Below are 17394 nucleotides of genomic sequence, written 5' to 3' on the forward strand. Positions count from 1 at the left end.
AAAGAGTTGCGGGCTGAAAACAGAGTCAATGCATTATTCATACTGGAAATAAAATTCTTTGGCCTCTCACTAATGCCCTATTCAGGAAAGAGATGACCTTCAAAACGTTGCTCAAGGAGAAAACAACTGCTCATCCCCAAATCCCTTCTCTCTCTCTCTCTCTCTCTCCGAAAAATACCCCCACCCGCCCTCGTCTTCCAAACCAACAACAGGGGGAAAAAAGGCTACAATAACAGGGACAAAACACGAGCGGAGAAAACACACTAAGGGCAAACCAAAGTGCTGTTGGAGGCACCAGAAGACAGCGGAGTTGCATAATCTGGAGCAGTCGCACAACGTTAGGCCCGGCCTCACTGTGGCGCTGGGTCGGAGGCTCTTGTTCCGCTGCGTCTTAATGAGGCACCATGAGGGGAGGCTGAGAATGGGAATCAGCGGGAGACGCGAAACTTATTCCACAGCCTTGGGAGAGATAACCAAAAGTACAGCTACGTTAATCTCCACTGTGATCCACCGCTCAGAATGCCACTAAATGTTAACGCGGAGAGATTTGTGTACAGCAGAATACTGCGGGCACGATAATGGGGATCATTATGATCATAGTGGGAGCCAGCTTCTATACCGTCTTCTTAGCATCAACACATGCATTTCATAGACTGTGCTGACTGTGAGGCGTAGTAAAAACCTATTAGGCACAAAGTAGTCTGGTTTTTTATAAAGGCACATATTCCATGCTGAGGAGAGATTAAGAGCAGACCACATATGATGATATAGATAACCCTTTGATTAGCAGAGTGATTTTTTTGCCTGAGGCTAATGTAGCATAAACATGGCAAACTGAACAGCGGCGATCATTTTGTTGTCAGTAATGTCGCGCGTGCACGGGCCATTAAACGTGCGAAACTGATCAGACATGTGATTGTATTGGCAACATCCAAGCTGAATTAAAGGAGTTTCTGTTTTGTTTTTGCGTTATCACCCTGAAAGAGATGCGTGTTCATGCCAGACTCAAATCAGGGATTTAATTAACCTGGAATGACACTCGCCCTTGTATTTGGCTGGAATATCTACTCATTTAGCTCCTTCCATTCTCCTGACTGACACTGGGAGCTCAGCTCTGAATTAATTTGGGAGCTGAAATTATGCAGTATAAAGACACATGACAAATAAGGTGCAATTCAGCAGCGCGCTTTGGCAAAACGCCTCTTTGCAGAGCGGCGCATCCTTCACAGTTATCGCATCAAGAAATGAATGGCCGGGAAAAATGACCTGGTTATTAAACATGCTGAATGCTTAATTGATGCCATTTCAACATTAAGGCTGCTCTACCTTGACCAGATACACAACTGGATGCAGAGAGCGAGCCATACGCATGCATGTGCATACACAAAAGCTGGCATTTGCCTTGTCTCTCATCCGTCTCTCAACACATTCCACTCCACGGCTGAACTTCAGTGGGCCAGCTATCTGATTACTGTGTGGGCGCGGACTGTGAATAGTGAATACACAGGGGCTCCGAGTTTGCATTAGTGAATCTCCGGCGGCCGCTATGGCTCTCACCTCCAATCAGCCACACTGCATACCATCCATTTACCCCGACAATAGAGAAAGTGCGAGGGGGAGACAGAGAACTCCACTTGTCGGCAGACAATAGCCGCCTCCCTCGGAGCCTGGCGAATACACCTGAATGCCCGATTGAAAAGCTAATCGTGGCTTCTTGGGTGGATCTGCGAGCGCACTGGAACAACTCATCACCGCCGGGGACCATGAAACTGCACATGGCGTCCCCATTCTGAGGTTTGGTGCGGAGTGTGGTGAGGCACAGCCGCCGTTCAATGGGACCACAGCGGCTTTGAAACACCAAACATCTCAATAGTCTTAAAGTAAAAAAAAAAAAAATCTCCTGAGGACCATCAAGTTCTGCAACAGATGCACAAAACAGCGGTAAGGTTTGTTTACACAGATATTCTCATAGGGGTTTAATGTGCTACATTTCTGGAGTATATCATGGACCGCAAACTGTGAAGAAATGTGCCAGAGTAGTTTCCTGCCCCAAAGCCGTTCACAATAATAACAACACCCTGTGCTGGCTCTTCGGGATTGGTTGACACGCTGTACAGGGGGTATGAACACTGTGCCAACTCGGCTGTTCAGCCTAGTAACTCTACTGTCAAACATCTACTGAGAGCTGTGGCCAATGGCGTCCTCGGGTGAGATTCCCACCAACCTATCAGCGCACACTGTAATATAAAGTGTGGTAAAGTCAATCACAGGGCTGTGATTGGCTGCTGTAAAAGGGCGCCTCGGCACCCCGTTGGTTGCCAATCACGGAGCCATTTTAGGGTTCTACATGTTTTTTGCATGTGTAGATCCACCATTTTGTGTTTGCACAAAAATTGGAAATTTGGGACACGTGGGACATGTTCTTCTTTCAAAGTAACTCGCAAAATGGCCTGAGTTGAATAGGCTAGAAGCTAAAGGTAAAAACATTTGAATGTTTGCATTAGAGCAAAAGGCTTTGGTTTGAAATGTCATGTTTTCTACACCTTTTGTAAAGATGAACCAGCTTAGAAATTAAATTTTCCAATGCAGAGCTGAGAATGTGTCTGAAATATAAAAATCCACTCAGAAACATTAATTTAAATGTTTTGGCAACAAGCTGGATTGACCTTTCTGATATGAGGTTCTTGATCTTATAACGATGCATCATCATCAATTTACCGGTTTCAGAATATTTAGACTTTCATGTCCTTATTTTTGATAAATATAAAATAAAGCATGACACTGACAATAAATAAAAATGAGGAGGGATTCAAAAATATGATTATTTTCCCCCGAAATTATTTGCTTTTACAGTTCTTCCAGGGGAAGAAAAAAAGAGAGGGTAAGATTGATATATTTATTACTAAGGACACAAGACAATTTGCGAAAAACTGTTACAATACAAATTGCAAAAATTGACTATTGATAACTTATTTTTGATTTAACTTATTATTTCTCTTGACAGCTATGTTTTGCTCTCTTTCTGATCAATCGTGTTTCTACAACATAGAGATATAATAGTCCACATACCTATATAGAAATGGCTGACATTCTATGTTGCGGCAGAAAGGGCACTGATGGGTTCACTTTGACCTTTTTGTTCCCTTTTAAACTTTCAACAATCAATTCCAAACAAACACTCACAGCTTAATTACATAGTACAAACCATGCTAGCTGATCAATAATTCAATGTACAACTCTGCCATTATGGGTTTTCTTCAGCTTGGACAAGACAACCGAACACCAGTACCGTTTTTTTAACTGAGTAGTGCTTCATCATTTTATCAGACCACAGATGAAAAGGAAATCAATAAATAATCACGTAATTATCTGCAAAGCAATTGATTAAGCTTTTAAAGCAGCTGTGCAAAGACCACAATCATTTCTGACATAGTTTTGCTATATGAGGAAGATGAAAACCAAAAAAATATATTTTCATTAATGGAAATTAATCAAATGACACAATGTTTTGTTGATTTTAGTTTTCTCAAGGGATTATTTTTCCATTGATACAAAATGTGTTTGTGTTTAATTAATAACACAATCACATTAATGTTGAAAAAGGAAACGTTAATTTCCAATTAATGCCACTGTAATCAAAATTGACATTTTTTTTCTAAAATTAGTTTTGAATCGTTTAAATTCATGAAACCAAAAAATAACCTAAAGTTTCAACTAACATAATAAAAATTCACACCGTACTGTGATTATTTTTGATTTAATTAGATTGAATTTCGCAAAGACAAAATTAGGACAAAACTGATGTGCTTTTGCTATTTTAAAGCAGCAGCGGCAGCAGCACTGTTGCAGGGCTGAAGCTGGTGGGACTGAGGCGTTCTGATCAAAATGGGCTCCCTCATACAAAAGCCTTTTGATGAGGAGGGACCTCTGAGAAATTACAGTTCAAAACTGCCTTTATAACTGAATAAGCTGAGTGGGCCAAGAGCATGGTTCATAATAAATACGCACAAAAGAAGTATTTCCAAGCAAAAAAAAAAGCTTTCACAGTGTTGGACCCAAAAATGTCTCTCCCCCCTGCAGAGAACAGAAGGCCTGAAACCTATGGTACAGCACTGAGAATGTCAGGAGGATTTATCAGGGGTATTCCCATGTGAAGTGCTGCACTAGCAATAAAACAGAACTCAAATGAATAAATTATTTGATATTAATTATGGGTTACTTGTTATTGTCATAGAATCTCAAACAGTATGGTCTAGGTCTGATATTTGGGGGGGGGGGGGGCTCCTTGTCTCCCGCTGACTTTGAAAACACCCACACTCACGGGCAGAGAGACTGGTCAAGAGTCCGCTGTCAGCACAAGCTGTTGGATCATGTAATCTCTCTGTTCTGCAACCTTCAGGTCCAAGGTACAACAGCGGGGGAAACGGCTCAATATCAGCTCTGAAGCCAAGGGGGAATTTATGCAAAATTCTTAAATTATTACTTGACACGCTGATATGTTTTTGGCTTTTTTCTATCTCCGTGCATCAAAAGCCTGGTTATTGGAATGCCAGGTCATAACACCGTCAGACCAAAGTTTCCTAAAAGGATATAAAAGACTCCTCAAGCTTAGAGAGCAGGTTTGGACCGAGCTGTTGCTGAAAGAGCAGACATCCAGTGAAGTAAAACTTTTAAAAAAATAAAATCACTTCTTGACTTAGTACATGTTTCAACTTTAGCAAAATAGCCATTCACATATCCTCATTGACATTTTATCATTTCTGTGGGTTGACGATATTTTAAAATCCACTATTATGCATTTAATGAAACAAATTGTTAATCTTAAAAAATTTAATTTGATTCAAGTTCAAATTTTAAGGCTAGATTAACCTTCTAATATTTTATGTAAACACAGTGAGCTGCTTAAATTAGTTATTCTCGTAAACACAGTTGACTCCAACGCATTATCATCCGTGTGACTGTCATACAGCTAATATGCTTGGAATGAATTAAATTAAGAAATTTTGTTACATTTTTTTATTTAACTGCAGAAGCAATAAACAAAAGCAACAAAACTTTTTGTTTTTTATGGAAAATGATTTAGAGATCCATTTTAGCCATGCCTATCTCTAGTGTCTGAATCAAAAAATGTACTTTAAATAGATACAATATTCAAAACATAAAATTGAAATAAATATTGTCAAATAATTCTAGTGACATGGATATTTCTCATCTGGAGTTATGTTGGGGGGGTTTTCTCCTAATTTTGTTTTTCTTCTTATTCAATGTAATAAAATAAACAAATTGAATTGATTTATCTTCAGATTATCTATTGATCAGGGATTGTTAGATTTTACTGAAAGAGAGAAAATATTGTAAATAGATAGATGGAGAGATAAATACTTTATTGATCCCGAGGGAAATCCTTTTTTTGGGGGGGACTAACATCGTAGGAAGATGCCTGGCTGTTAAATCTAAAATATCTCAGTGTTGACATAACAATCCAAGGACGACCACTGTAAAATCACACTGATACATCCCATTTGTTTGCACAAAAGCAAAGAAAGGAGCCAACCACTTTTTCAAAAGGAACGTTTCCGGGCCGCCATCTTCAGCCCAGGACAGTTCATTTCAAAAAGCCACCGTGGCTAAATGTCAGCCTTTTACAGGTGCAAAATGTCACAGACACTATCGGGCCACTCATCTCGCTGCCATCTGCTGAACAAATGATGCTTTACGCAGATAAAAGCCAGCAGATGTGTCACCCGATCTATCCTGTGTCTCTGTCACGGGCACGAAATTACTCTAAACCGTCCCTGAAACATACCTCTAACAATCACTGCCACATTCATTTTCTGGAGACGTCTCTACTGTTACTACTACTCCCAGCGAATCACCTCATGCAAGGCGTCAGAAATCCTTGTGATCCCTCGAGTTTGTCCTGATTTCAGTCGGTGAGCGAGCAGTGGCACCATGAAGCCTCAGAGAATAGTACATGATGAGGACGCTTTATTTTTCCCTGCTGGAATCTGCTGAGCCGAGCTACCTGAGCCTGTCAAAGAGTATGGACTGAGCCGGGGGGTGGGGGCTGGGGGGAGGACACCATGACAGAAAAAAAAAAGGAACATGTGCCCCTCAAAAAGACACGGTCTCGGCCTTTGCCGCCTTCCTCAAACAGGCAAGAGAGAGAAGACCTTGATAAGCAAAAAGAAAAAAACACAGGGAGTTCTCTGTCCTGCTCTGCACACTCATACCTCTATGTACTGTATGCCCTCTGGTGCAAGGGTGACACACACACACACACACACACACACACACACACACACACACACACACACACACACACACACACACACACACACACACACACACACACACACACACACACACACACACACACACACACACACACACACACACACACACACACACACACACACAAAAGCAAACAATTGTCACTAGTAGAACAAAGTCAAGGCAAATACAAGCACGGCCTTTGAGGAGGAAGAACATAAACAGAGAGAGCCCGGGAGCCTGTGTTGGCCTGCTGCAACACTGACAGGATGTCATGCGATGTTCCCTTGTTCTTTGTGTGTGGGTGTGTGTGTGTGTGTGTGTGTGTGTGTGTGTGTCGAGTGAGAGGACCAGAAAGTCACTGGCCTCGGCTGGTGCGGTGGCTTCCTCTTTAGGCAGGAGGAAGGCGGGGTGGACAACAGGTGACAAGTGGTCATTCTCCCTCAAACAGGTTTTAACAAGAGGATGCACCTGTGGCTGGCAAACAAGAACACCGTCACATCTGCTCTTTCCTTCAGGCACTGCAGCATCCTGTCAAAGTTTTTTTTTTAAAGATGAAGAAGAAGATGCCCCCCAATGTGTACTCACACGGAAAAGGCTACGGTAGATTTAACTCCCTGAGCCTTCGTAGTAACATTGCTGGTGTCAAAACATTTCCATCTGATTTTATGCTGGTGTTGTGAAGAGGCACAGGCATTTAACTTATTTATCAAATAATAGCTTCAATGACATTAAAGCTAAACCAAAACTTGACTAGCTAAATTGCTTAATCGTAAATTTACTCAATGGCTTAATCGTAAATTTCTTTGTTTGGCATCATTTCCATCGAATTTTCTCACTGGTAAATGACGAAAAATAAAAAGAATGAAGCACATCTATCTACTTCTCTTCGCATTCGGTGTAGAGTGAGTCTAACCTCCAACAGATGCACCCAGGGAGCAACTCTATCCGAAAAAATAACTGGGACATGACTTCTGTTCCAAAATAATTCAAAGGAAGATTGTAGAGTTTACTCCAGCAGTAAGCATTTTAAGCTTCAAAAACAAATCATACCATGATGCCTATTTTCCCGACCAATTAAAATGTTCCAAAAGAAAACGAAGACACTCCAAAGTTGGTATTACAACATTGTTAGAAACTACGTTTTCAGCAAAAGCCGAGGTCTTAATTAGGGTGTTGGGAGGCAACAGGGGGTGTGCCGGTACCTGTCGGCCAGTCGGGTCACATGACAGGAGAGCCAAGTCAAGGTAAAGGGCCCACGGGGCCGTGAAAGCAATAGGTGTTATCCTATGGACACCAGAGCAAGATCCAACGACACATCAAAGATGTGTATAGATTTATATTCCTGGAAACCCATTTTTTTCTCTTTTGTTTGTGTGTGTGTGTGTGTGTGTGTGTGTGTGTGTGTGTTTGTGGGGGGGGGTCCCTTTTATAGCTTTGTGACACATCATTACCACTGCAGCACTCCTCTTTGGCTGTTTTTAAACCTGCTTTTGAACCCACCAGAAATGTGAAAGTCAGTGCTGTGCCAAGCCACTAATGTGACAATCATGACCAACTATATCAACATGTCGTGCTCATGTCCCCGCCATCAAACGTCACAGAAATAAAACACCCATTCGAGCATTCAGAGACGAACAATTGGAAAGACCGTTTTTGCGTTTAACCCCTCCAGAAGTGGAAAATGGCGTGCCTGGAGCTCAACAACATTTTAATCCAAGTGTATCATGGGACGTGGGATATTTTTAACAGTTCCCCACACGAAGGCTGAGCTGAAGACAGCGCCATGTAAGAGAAGGCGCAAGGAAACCTGCTCAGACTCCTCCAATGTGTTTGCCTCAGTCTAAGGGTCACTATAACTGCCCTCAACGCAACTGAACAGCTGAACCAAAAGTGTGTTAGTTTGGTTGTTGTTGTTTATGTTTGTCAGTGTATGTCTGTTTCCTGTTTTGGTTTTTCACTTGCCCTTAACCAAATTGCGTTTGGGATTAATTAAGTTGTACTGTATTGTATAAGTGGCCACTTTAAAAGAGAAATAAAAGATAGTGAAGTGAAGATACCAGATTCCAGCTGATATAAAGTTAAATTTGATCAGTTCATTATCACAGCAAAACAGCATCAGCTGAAAACCTCTGTTCATCTGCCACCAAAGCACTCTCAGTCAAATACAAATACAGAAACGATCCACTGATGCTTCACACCCACCACGCCGCCTCTCACAACACAGACACACAAAAGGAATAACAACATAAACATAGCCCGTATTTCTGAGGATGTTTGAAATAAAATCCATTACCAGCAATTTTATGACTGCCCCATCTCAGTAACCATGGTCACCACAGAAAATCACAAATTTATACGACGTGTATTTACCCGCTCGCTCGTATGACTCACGCATTCTGAACAAAACATTTGGATGTTTCTGACAGCACCTTGAAGGCAGCTTAATGTTAATATGTTAGGTCACAGATTTATTCACAACTCAAAACTCAGTTATTGTCAGCTCTGCATATATATACATATATATATGTGTATAAACCACTTGCGGCAGAGTAAAGCGAGCGGGGCAGAGAGATGGACTAATGAGATGCAATGAACAGTGAATTAACTAATAATTATAAACTAATAAGTTAAATGAACTGCTCCGATGATGAGCAGCAGTCACTTCTCTGCTTTTCTTCCACTGGAAGCCGAGGAGGTGTGCGACGGGGGATGATTGGTCGATCAATGACCAATTGCAATGCTACAATGTGACAACCGTTAAAGCGTTGGATAATTCCATACACAAAGAGCCACATGATACAAATGTTGATGCCACTGCATATAGTGGGTTTGCTAACTGGATGCAGCATAAACAATTATTCTCCATGTCATAGCGCACTAATGCCTGGGAATTGTTTCTGTGGGTAGCAGACATATTTACACTCACATGCCTCCGATTCAACAGTTTGGCTTTTCCTTCATTGCTCTTGAGAATTCGGCAAATTGCTTGTTGAAATAGTCCGACACAGCTCCAACAATTACCAGGAATTCTTCCAAAACTAACAATGCATTTGGATGAAGGGGTTGATTACCACACTGACTTATGGTCTAATAGTACATTCCCAATTTATTTCCATTAGGGAAACCTATATTATATGAGAAGCTTCATGGGAATAAAATCAAAGAGCTCTGCACTTCTAATAAGTGCAGCTTTTGGGATAAAATACAGGAATACAGGTCTGCCTGCTTTAAAAAGCCGGCCATTTATTACACTTATTTGTCATAGTGCCAAAGATGCAAGATAACAATATGGATTTTAGTTACATACATATGTTGTTTTAACAGTACGCCACATGACGTGGACTGTGCCCTAAACTGTATCACAGATTAGCAAACATTCTGCTCAAGCATTGTGGAGGACGTCATTGTCAAACTCAGCTCGGGGGTAGAGTAATTCATCCACGCCACAACAGATGACTTTGTCATAGTGCAGAAATGCACACACACCCTCTGATGCAGACAGGCGTACGTGCATATTCCAAAACTAAACACACAAGGAAATGCACAAATACACATGCAGACGCACAACGCGCGCACACACCCACCCACCCCCACACACACCCAACCACCCACCCCCACCCACCCCCCCCCCACACACACACACACACACACACACACACACACACACACACACACACACACACACACACACACACACACACACACACACACACACACACACACACACACACACACACACACACACACACACACACACACACACACACACACGACTTTAGGCAAGACAATGTCATAAGAGAATAATCCTAATAACAATGTTGTGCTTATGAGGAGTCGCTGGCTGGCGGAGATAACATACTACAGTATATGCTCGGAGGGGATTTGATTAGAACTGAGTGGGTACATAACACTTCTCCATCTTCCCTTTTAATTAAATTGCTAAGTTGCTGTTTCATATAAATTACTGCAGGGTCCAGAGTTCTGTCCAGCCCCCATTATAAACCCTGGTGGAAAAAAGCAGGGCTAAGTGAGGAAAATGAATCATCTGGACAGGAGGTCCTGTGTATCAATGTGAACGCAACCTTTGTGAGAATATCTGCAGAATCCGTTTCATTTGTGCTTCACCTTGAGATGGTCGACTGAGCATCCAGGTTCTTTTTTGGAGCTGCCACTTGTGCATGTGACCGACTGAGAGTGTGTCACGTTAACTCACATGCAGAACTGAGAGCCGCCTTGTGCAAACGAGCGGCTGTTCTGTGCCGAGCACTCACCTAGAATGACATTCAACCATAAACCATAACATTGCGAATACAAACAATTACTATGGTCGTCTCAAGGCCCTCAGACAGGTAAGCCGGTCCACTTTTCTTCACCTCATATGGCTTTTCATCATCAGATGCCAAAAGTCTGGGACTTTAATCAGCCCTGGCAGTGGGACAAAACAATCACACCGAACCCTTTTAAAGTTTTCTATGGAAAACTAAACATGAGTAATAAACATATTCAAGCTATCAGATGACCTTCTTATAACAATGCACCTCACACTGAATGACCAAGGGAACTTCGACGGGACACGTCGCTGTTACAGGGGGCAGATCCAGGCATTAGAGGAGGCATTTCCAACATGCTATGGTTTTAGAAGGTGCGCTGTTCTGCTGCAGAGCAATTTCATGCCATTACAGTAATGACTGTGAGGACTAATTACTAATGATGGCAACTTGGGACCACAAGTCCACAGTTTAAACAACAACAACACTTACATCTTAACACCTTTAAAATTCAAGTTAAGATCCCCAATATAATTGCTATAAAAATACTTTTGTTTTTGGGGTCTATTTTATGGTTTCTCAGACAAAAGGTAGGATACTTGAATAGAGAGACAGTTGTATCTGCAGCTTTTTTTACTCCACAGCTGACTAAGTGTCCTCTGGGTGATCAGGTTTATCATCAGCCGTGAAAAGCACCTGTTCTAGACCATAAATACGACATTTTAAAGTCCAAAGTTCTGGTTGAAATACTCCTTAGAAAAGGGCAACCACTGGTGGTCAGGAAAACACAAAGTACAGTAGTGCATAAAATGTGGAAAATACTCCCCCCTTTAAGTAAAACTGTCAAGTTGTTATTACCTTTATGGGTATTTCAAGTACAAATATACCTCAAATAAAACAAAGTGCAAACTCCACTTAAGTACTCATTCAAAGTTTAAACAGCCTAATCGGTGACAGGCGCCTTTTCTACCCTTCACATTTAGACACGCACCGATGGCCGAGGACAGATGCCAGTGTATGTGTGAGAGCATGTAGATATGCCGCCCAGCTTGTCTTACACCTCGCTAGGGGCTTATGAGTTTGGTTTGGGTACATTCCTCACACGCTTGGCACACGGGTGGCACTTGCCTCTATAGGGCAACATTACTTCCTAGTTGACCCATAGTAGCAGGACAACACATACACAACTCCACATACAGAAAAACAACAACAACAGCGATACAAGAAGATTCCCATGTCACCTGTGCGACTCAGGATAAATGTCACATATCCCCGCCCCCAGAGACAATGTGTGTTTACTGGGTAACTTTGTGAAAGCAGAGAGGTTAGTGGTGGGGTCAGGTCGTGTGAGGGCGTCTTCTCAGCAGACCGCACACCTGAGATAGGCTCCCGGCCTACGGTGGAGTCAGGCGAGTGATCTTTGCGTTTCATCAGATTTTTTGTCTCTGCTTTCTTTCGCTCCTCCCGCTCTCCCCATCTCCATCTGCCGCTCTCTCTCTCTCTCTGCCTCCAGGGACAGAAAACAGTCCATTAGACGACTGCACTGGCCCACAAATTCTGATTGTGTCCAGCATGCTTCAGTGCCTATGTGTTCTTGTAAAGTTATAATCTAAATTTAACTCTCTAAAACAGTACTTTATTTTATTTATTTTTTTTAAATCCTGCAGTCCGAAAAGCTGCAATACGTAAGAAAACAATGTCTGATTGTGAGACAGAGTGGGTACAATGACCACTGTGGCAGAAGAATGGTAGTTATCAACCCTATAATTCAGAACTGCAGCCTCTAGCAACAAAACACTTGTAAACTTAATATGGCAAGAGCATATTGCTGTTTTGGCATCTCATGCTGTTCTGTCTTACTAAGGGAGACTCGAAGTCCATTGAGCTCACAGTGTGCCGCACTAGCCTACAAAGATCTCTTGATTGCAATTCAGGCCATTATCATTTGTCAGTGTCACAGAGGACTTATATACAGTACCTTCACATGCCTAGCCTGTTGCTAAATCTGGGGAATAATGAGTTGGAGAGGGGAGCCATCCTTGCTAATGTCTGGTCCAGTCATTAGTATTTATTAGATGCCCTGCATACAATATCAAACCAATTTAAAAGTTTCTACCTGAGAGAAAAAGGTTTGACTCTCCACTCAGATAAGTAAGCGCATGGTGAACATTAGCAAACTGATACTGCTGAACAACTGGATCTCTTTTTTTTTTTTTGACGCTGAGATGCACATCTGCTGCTGTTTTGGATACCGAGTTCCTTCACCGTTGCAATTATGCCTTCCTGTTAGGGGGGAAAAAACATTCGGTATCGACTGGCTTCCTGGTAACATCTGCTGTGTTTACACTCGGCCTCATTGATAATGCATTACTAACCATTTCATAGATGATGTGCGGGATAACACATCGACATTTGACTTGTGGCAATTAATCTTTGTCATATTAGAAAAGCCTCTGACATTAGGTGTTTGAGATTCAGGCCCATTTGAGGGTGTAACATACATTCACTTTGACACTACTTGACACGCAAATCAATTTGCTCCCACATAACCACGGGTTGCGCACGTCTCATGAAGGCAAATGGCACTGTTCCAGTTTGAGACCTCTCCCGAATACTCAATGAATAATGTTGCAGCTCGGAGCAAAGGTGTCATACTCCATCGCAAATGCAGGAAATGCTTTTGGGTTATTCTGGAGATTGTGCGTTGTGAAATTTGGGATGGGACTCAGAAGATAGCAATGGGGCTCCATAGTCTAATTAAAATTGTGGGGGGTACATGACTTCCTCTGCTTCCTTATCCATATTTTACCTATACTATGCAATATGAATACTTGTTATAGCTTTTATAGTCAAGGTCCATCTCAACCATATACCACAACAGTTTTCTACCACCTCTGTCGCTCATATCCCAGGAGCCTGAATTCTTTTCTTAACTTAATGTGACACTATTCATTATATAAAATATTATTTTATACAACTGAACTGTCAGTGTTTGTCTTGGTGACATTTGTCTTCTGCTTGACAGCCAAGTGGTTTCCAAATCTCTCAGATGTAACACATTCTGTGTAGGTGTACAATTGATTCAATATTATAAGTATAATTAAATTTAGTATATTTTGTGGACAAAACTCCTGTACATCTTTGGGAAGTTTAAAAATAATGGGGGTATATATTAATATTAATATATTGGGTGTTTGTATATTGTTGTATTGTTACTTTAAAGTAAACAGACCGAGTATTTCTTCCACTATGGTTTAAAACGGATTGAAAAGTATAGATGTAACTAAGTTTGTCGCTCCAGAACATAGTGGATTAGCCCAACAAAAAACACTGTCAAAAAAAAAATGAATCTCCCTGAAAAAGTGCTGCACAATGAAAGACCACTGTCAAGGGCTGCTCAATTCTAATATATTTTGGATCTGCTTTTTAATTCATGGCACAATGCAGTGGAAGATAGTGTCAGAGAGGGAAATACTTTTCTTTTTTAAAGTAATGGAGCTGAAAAGAAACTGACCTTATCTTGCAACCTCCACCCGACTATAATAGATGTAGTAACTGAGCATAGATGTGATCACACTAAAGCAAACTAAAATTCAACCCTTCAGTGTCTTTGTATGTATTGTATTGTGTGTATTTTTGAGCTAAGATGTTTATTTAATGAACAAAAACAGAAATCAAACTAAACTCGTGAGGACTGAAGACAACACAGTTATTTTCAGTCATCACAGCAATGACAGGACAAATGGGGCCTGGAGTATCAGTGGAAGTCAACTTCAAACAGTAACAGATGATTAAACAATAAAATATAGCCATAAATATTTCAAATCAAATATTAAATAATTACCATTTTCGACCAGTTAGCTGCGGCTCTGGACAAAAAGCATGTTTTATGTAGATGGCAAAGGAGATTGATTGATGGGATGCTTTAGATAAAAACAGCCACCCGATGCTCTCCATCCCAGGTGTCAGAGGCAAATCAACAATCTGGGCCGACTGGAAATTTTTGATGTTTATTTTTTTGAATTCATTCTTCTCTTCAATTCCCCTTTGCCACTTTGCTGAGGCATTACCAAGCCTCAAAAGGCAGGCTATTAGAGGAATGGATAACAACTTCAGCCTCCAGCAGGGGGGTAGAGAAAGCAGGGAGGTGGACAACGAAGTTAGAGCAGCACGGAACAGGTGGCAGGTACTCATATACAGTAGAAAAAGAGAGGGAGGAAAAAAGCAAAGTGGAGGGAAAGAGAGGGGGGGGGGGGGGGGGGGGGGGGGGGGCAGAGGCTTTAAGTGGGTATGGGAAGCAGGTGGGGGGAGAGGATGGAGAGACGCCAGCACGGGAGGGGTGACATCAGGAGTGGGGTAGGGGGGGTGGACAGACTTTCAGAGAATTGCAGTGAAGAGGACAGGTGGGGAGGATGTGAGGGAGGAGAGTATAGTTTGAGGAGAGAATGGGGGAGGGCGGTGTAGATACGGTGCCCCCTCTAGCGTGGCAGGGACCCGGGCAGCTGCTCCTTGGCTGCACTGCATCTGTGATTATGCATGTAGCAGCCGGGCTGTCAGGCTCCGGGTCCTGCGACTGTGCCGCCACTGAGCTTTATCTCGAAAATCCCGGTGATTAATGAAGCCGGTGCCGCGTTCTGCACGGCGGAGGTGGACGAGGAATGATCCATCTTAATGAGCTATCCACCATCCCTATATTAACTGTGGGGCGATATAATGTATGGGGCTCCTGGCGGGGCTCCTCTCCTTTAAAATACGATAACGAGGGATAGAAAGAACGAGGGCAAGCAGCTTTCCTTTCTCCGCTTATGACACAGTGCTGCTACTCTCCTCCCCTCCCTCGCCTCCTTCATTCTCCCCTGAGAGCAGGAGCAGTACTAGAAACGGTTAGACATCTCAATGGAAGCCATCCCTAGCAAAGTTAAAGAGAGAGCGTCAGGTTGCGGCTGGGCTACATCATAACACGAGCACAGCGATCTATAGACCGCTCCTCCTTCCATTCTCAAATGAGATGTTTGAGTCAATATCATTAATATGTAGGCCCCATATGGTCTCATGTGCCAAGGTTGCTCATAAGCATATCCACGTCAAACTGCATGTATTCATTTAAGAGAATGATCTGCTCATTCCGAGTCCACAATGGCTGGAATAAATTTCAACCTTATTAATAATTTGCAACATTCTCAGCTCTTATGAATCCCATTTCGGTTTTCACCGGAGCCATCTAGAATTAAGGAATACTGTAAGAGAGATAGGGGGAACACTTTAAAATCCATGCATTTCATATTTCAAGTTAAGCTTGTTTTTGGAATCATAATGACTCTAGTTTTGCATTAGCTAATCCTGATGTGGATAGCTTTAAGTTCACCCAGTACAACGGCACGCTGACTTTAATTAATTTACCACTGCTCATTATGCATACACTGATCTGAGTCAGCAATATCTGAAACCAAAAAATAAAGAATAAGATAAAAAAATAAAACCTACAACTGTCAGACAAAACACAGTATATTTGTCTGGATCAAAGGTATACACTTTTGTATAAATTGGATGCAGTCAAGATTCTCTGCACGCTATCAAGTGAGAGAGAGAGAGAGAGAGAGAGAGAGAGAGAGAGAGAGAGAGAGAGAGAGAGAGAGATGTGGAAAGAAAAGGGGAGGGTTTAATTAATGTGCATGCCATGATTAATGGTCTCAGTGTGGCTATCACAAACTGGCTGTGTTTTTAATAACTGGTTTGAACAGCCTGTCATGCAAGCAGTCTGCTCTTGTGGTTGAATCAAAATGAATATTTATGCACCACTAATAACACTGATAACGCTGCATGCTTTATTTCTCCTTAACAACGGTGGCTACTGTAGACGTTAGGCAAATACCATGTCACAACCACATCTCGTAACATCATACGCCAGTGACAACGCAAACCCATAAACAGCATGTCCATTCCATAATAGTATTTGATGAGGTATCATTAAGTCTCGAGAAAACAGGCACGTTATCTCCTCCAACTAAACGACACCAGCACACATAAACACACACACACACACACACACACACACACACACACAGAGTGTGTGCAGTCGCTATCTTATTAATTTGGTCACCAATAATTTCCTCACTTAGCGGCGACATTGCAGCGATAATCGCTAAAGAACCAATATGCGAGTGGACAGTAATGCCACAGTGCCAATATGCACCGTCCAACAGTAAACAAAAACGAATGCATAATTTAGGTCTCACGAAGACCAAAGTTTGAACAGGGCAGATGAGGCGGAGGAGAGCGGCAACAGCAGAGGAAAGCGGAGCACCGGCTCGGGATGCGGCGGTCTCGCCGTGGCAAAAGAAAAACACTGATCTTAACTCAGCAAGGCATCTTAATTGCATTCACTAGCAGCACCGGAGCAGCTCGGTCCCCAGATGATGGCTGATGTGAGCTGACTGGAAGATGAACTTCCTGGCCAGAGAGGGGAGGCCGGGTGCCGCTTGACGTGTGCGCTGGTGGAAGAGTGCGACTAGTGTGTCCCTCCCTTATACTGGTGTGTGAGAGAGAGAGAGAGAGAGAGAGAGAGAGAGAGAAAAGAGTACAGAACTGGTAAAGGGCAGTGAGGTGGAAGGAGGCGTTAAAATGATGTCTGACATGAGAAAAGAGGCGAGGAGCCGTGGCACATGCTCTGCACTGCAGCAGGTGGCCCAACAGATTTGTCTGTGCGACTTCAAACTACATTCTCAGCTGAGCCTCACAACATATGCAGCGAGTGAATTTCATCAGCTACTTATTTTTTAGGCATTTGCACACACGAAAAAGAAAAAAGGAGAGGGTCGCTTTCAGCTTCGACAGCAATGTTGCCACCAGC

At 42.4% G+C, this 17394-nt stretch overlaps 1 protein-coding gene across 6 annotated transcripts in view; it reads right to left on the bottom strand.

The window, feature by feature from the left end:
• The window catches only part of LOC118290068 (kelch-like protein 29), a 192074-nt gene that overhangs the window by 68804 nt on the left and 105876 nt on the right, over positions 1 to 17394 (bottom strand). The window lies entirely within an intron of this gene.

The sequence above is a fragment of the Scophthalmus maximus genome, chromosome 18, assembly GCF_022379125.1.
Source record: "Scophthalmus maximus strain ysfricsl-2021 chromosome 18, ASM2237912v1, whole genome shotgun sequence".
In the NCBI taxonomy this organism is placed as follows: domain Eukaryota; kingdom Metazoa; phylum Chordata; class Actinopteri; order Pleuronectiformes; family Scophthalmidae; genus Scophthalmus; species Scophthalmus maximus.